Source organism: Cyprinodon variegatus, unplaced genomic scaffold, assembly GCF_000732505.1.
Source record: "Cyprinodon variegatus isolate N-32 unplaced genomic scaffold, C_variegatus-1.0 Scaffold365, whole genome shotgun sequence".
Taxonomy (NCBI): domain Eukaryota; kingdom Metazoa; phylum Chordata; class Actinopteri; order Cyprinodontiformes; family Cyprinodontidae; genus Cyprinodon; species Cyprinodon variegatus.
Window position 1 is genome coordinate 163,146 of NW_015150818.1, and position 4,750 is coordinate 167,895.

Consider the following 4,750-nt stretch of genomic DNA (forward strand, 5'->3'; position numbering starts at 1 on the left):
ATAGTTCTTAATAGCAGTTAAATCAACCCTTTAATCAAATCACTTAGCAATGGGAAAAAATATTGCTGATTTAATGTATTTTAAAAAAATGACCAAACATACCAGATAATGGAAGGTGAGAATGTAAGAATTCTGTTAAAAATGTTCAGCTTTTCCGAAGCTCTGCTGCAAGTTTTCTGTCACACATTACAGATATGATTGTTCTATACAGTATGTTCCAATGAGAGTATATGCTACAACTCTCAGTAAAAGCTGTGCCACTGGGTACTGTATGTACAGGAGAGAGACAGGGTTAACTGAAAGACAGGGCCAGGTTTAAGATCCAAAGAGGAAGAAAATGCAGTCAGCAGTTGTACAAACCCAGCTGATGCAGTAACTATGAAAGAAAAAAAAAGAGAGAGAGAACATGAATTGGAAATGACTGCAAATAATGCAAAATCCATGAATGCTTGAATGTAGCAGACTGAGAAAAAGTGGTATTTACATTTTCTTTAGCATAACTAGAAATATTACTACACAGATAGCTCAGAATATCACCACTTGAATCAAACAGGAGAGTTTTGAGCCTGTTCTTAAAAGCTGGCTCATGACTAAAACTGGAAGTTTACTTACAGGAACCTAAAAAACTAAAATATATGCCTCCCGTTCCCCCGTAAAAAATTAGAGCAAACACTAGTAAACCTGCTGATAGGAGTGAAATTATTTTTTTGAATTGGGTGCAAAATGCAGATTTTAAATATTTTATTATCAAGGGCTTTGAATGGGAGGATAAGAATTTTAAATTCTGTCACTAATTTAACACAATGCCAATCATATAAGAGAAATATAATTTTGCTGTTTAACTTCAATCAGAACTCTTGCTACAGCATTTCAGATGAAATTAAGGTTTTTAAATGCAGTTTGTCAGTAATTATATAAGTTATAATAAATAAAAAAATATTAAATTATAATTTAGTCAAATAAAATATTGATTTAGAATTTTTGTTTAAAAAAAGTATTCTGAAAAACAAAATGTCCCTCAAAAATTAAATACATTGCTAGTGAACAGTGATCCAACATACCTGTCAACAGTCGCAAAAGTCAGGCTGAACATTTCCTGAACATTACAGAAAACACCTGATTTCAGAGGCTGCCCCAAAATGTTTCTCAACAATATTTAAGTTCAGGAGCTCCTGAAAAATGTGAGATATTCCAGCTGCCCCACAAGGAAAAATGTGACACAATACAAACTTTTTTTTTTTTTTTTTTTGGCCCATTCACAGACCACTACTGTAGGTCAGCTGAATATCGAGTTTCTTCCAGCAAAATAACAGAGTACTTTTATATAACCCTACCGTACTTTTTTATAAAAACATATATATTGTAAAGAAATGCATTTATATGCATTTGTATGACATTTCTTGCAATATGTTTATTTAATATCTTTATAATCCTTCAATAAACATAGAAAGTTGCAGTTTCTACATCATTGCCTGTTTTTCATCATGTGGAAAATGCAGCGATTTACTGTAAGCATCTGTATTGATTTGCACTTTTATGACATTTCCAGAGAAACGTATGTCCTTCCTTAAATAGTCATTATGTAACTTTCTATTTAAAAAAATCTTTAAAACAGCCTTTTTATTTTAACCTTTATAACTAAAACATTGTTTGAATAGCAGAATAACACCTCAGTAGTTCAGTGCGATAAATCTTTTAGCCTGAATTTACTCTGGAAGTGGGTTGGAAGTTATCACGTGTGTTCAGGGGATGTGACGTCAAGTGCTTCCATGTTGAATGGTTTTAATTTACCAAAAATTCAAGGCGCTATATATTGTAGATGGACTTTGTTAATACTCAGAAGCAAACAGGATCCAGCTCATCTCAGACAACAATGAAAACTCCAGTTAAGGTGGAAAAAAAACAACAAAAAAAACTTACGAGTACAAGCTCAAGCTATAAAAACAACTTTCCCATGTTTAGGAATTTTTAATGTTTCATCCTTAACTTGAACTTTTCTTCATTTTTATATTTTAACATTAAATTAGCACTTTGATACACAAATATAAAATACATGACACATAATTGTAAGTGTTAAATTATTTATTACTATTTTTCCTATATATATCTGCTTAGTTAACAAATCAGTTTGCATGATTTGAGCGAGCAACCAACACTAAATGCATGTGCAATTTTCTATCTACAAGCAATTCAGCGATTCTTTTGGATCGTTAAATTTCATGAACCCCATGTCTAAAGCTGAACAGCTGAAGTCTCTTATTTAATAGGATTATTGCACAGGGTATTTAATTGGTATTTCTATTAATAGCTATATATATATATATATATATACAGGTTGTACAGGGTATTCAAATAATGATGCTGATGAGAATGATGAGTTTGCAGGGGCCTGCTTACACCAAAGGACCTCAGCCTCTTCAGGATGTGGAGGTGGCTCTGGTCCTTGTTGTATAGGGCATCTGTGTCCAGTCCACTTTATTATTGAAGACCCAGGTATATATATATATATATATATATATATGATCAGGCGTGTCACTTTTTGAATTCAGTCCAGGTTCGAAGTACCTTTTAAAAATAAAGTGAAAGAGCTGAAATGGGATTCATCCTATATGTTCATCCTATATGTAGAGCTAAATAAAGACTATAAAGCAAAAATAGTGGCAAATTTTCTGCTGCAAAGAAAGTTTCATCAGCTCTGCTTACCTTTGGATGTCTGTGTTGAAAGAGTAAACACAGCTAAGAGAGTCTGTAGGAAAACAAGAGCGGAGATTTGACTCCCCCTCATCGCCCCTCCCGTGTCTATCTCTGTGGAATAACTGAATCTATCATCACAATCTCTGTCTCTGTCAACAACTGCCAATGCATCTTCTGACGCTAAATCGTCTTCAATGTGGAGAGATTCTAACCAGGCAAGAAGCGGGAAAGCAGAAGAAATGCTTTTTTCACTTTTTTTTTTTTTTATTCTAGAGGCATTGTGAATGTTCTTTTGTGCCCCACCTCCTTTAGTTTCAATGTTATTTTGAATATTTTGGACTGTTTTAAAATGCCAAGGTGTTGCATTTTCCTCTCTACTCTCTTAGTGTTCAACCCCAAACACCTGCATCCAATTCATATCCTATTTTTCAGGGTTTCCAGTCACATAATTATAGCAGTTTAGTTTTGACATTAAAAACCTCTTTTTTGGTATTTTTTGTTTTCTTGCTATGACTTTATTTCAGATGTGGTAAGGCATGTGGTTTTGTTTTCCTTTGTGCAAATCTGCAAAAACAGGAATAGCCAGCTGCCGCTCCTATGCATCTGCATGGCTGTCAGTCATTGATCAAATCCATGGACTCACGGGACAGAAGTATGCAAAGGCAATGAAAAATCTCGACAGAGGCATGTACCGGGCCCTGTTTTAGCCCCCCCCCCCAAAAAAAGTTATTGAATTACTCCTGAGGAACAGAAATAAACTACAAATAAACCTTAAATCATGTCCAAAATCAAAAGACCTGTCCAGTCAACTTTATACTAAAAACCTCATATTCCCTGAAAATCAACAGTGAATTAATTACTTGGGTTTGATAGGGTTCGCTTTGTGCACTAGTTACAGCAAATGTATTCTAAGCCCTTTATCCGTTTATCATTTTGTCAATTTGCAAACGAAAACTACAACTTAACTCTTAAATTGTATGTGCCTGTCAGTTTGTCTAGAAGTTGAACTTTAGGAAAGTTTGGCTACAGATTTACAGACAGATTTAGATATGAGCTTTAACTAGACCATTGCCAAGCTATGGAATGTGATTTTGGCCAAATTTATTTCCAGGATTGTAGCATATTTATCTCTATACTTCTTCCAATGAACTCTGTCTACTTTCACTGTATCAACGGAAAAAAGCATCATCACATAGTAGAGTGATCATCTTGTTTTACTGTATGGAGTTTTCAAAGTTAGATGTAGGGACAAGTTTTAATTGTAGGACAAAAAAGTCTGATTTAGTCTGATCTGTAAAAACTGAATAGCGAATGCTTCCAATTGTTTGCTGCACCCCTTGCAAAGCTTTTTGTTGTCAAAAGTGTTATATTTTTGCAAATTATTTTGGGGATTGTATCTGTCCCATCTGTAAATTTTCCAGATTGAGCTGTAGATGTGATCTGCTCCTTTAAAGTTACTATGGACACTTGGGTGCTTCAAGGATAAACCTATGTCTTTGTTTGCAGTTGTTTCATACTATTTCAATTTTCAGATTGATGAATTGTAGGCTACAGGGCTCTTAATATCTTGAACAGCTTAGGATTTTGCTTTTTAATCTAACTATTGCTATTTGGTCACTATAGCACACACAGGCAGACTCTACCTACAGCTATGACCTATGAAGGCAAAAGGTTATAACTGATTTTAGGGGATCTGACTAAAGGGGCCTGATAGAAATGTCATAATTATGCACTCAATTTAATTAGCATTTTAAAAGTTGCTGTTGCTGTATATGAGAAAAACTGGAAAATTAAGAGAGCATGAATGCTTTTTAATTAACTTTATAGCTTAGCTTAAATATTGCAGGATTTTCAGGTTCACCTTCCTCTGCACTAATTTGCATTTCCCTTTGTAGGGCATCCTAGGTGTTCCTGTTGGAATGTGATTCAATACTTTCAAAAGCACTGCAGAGTAAGAAAGGGGGTCCTTGTGGCTACTCACAGGAGCCTCAGGCATCTTTTTTATTTTAATCACAGATTTTACTTCCTTTGCTAAGCCCTGTCTGTGATGCTGTTC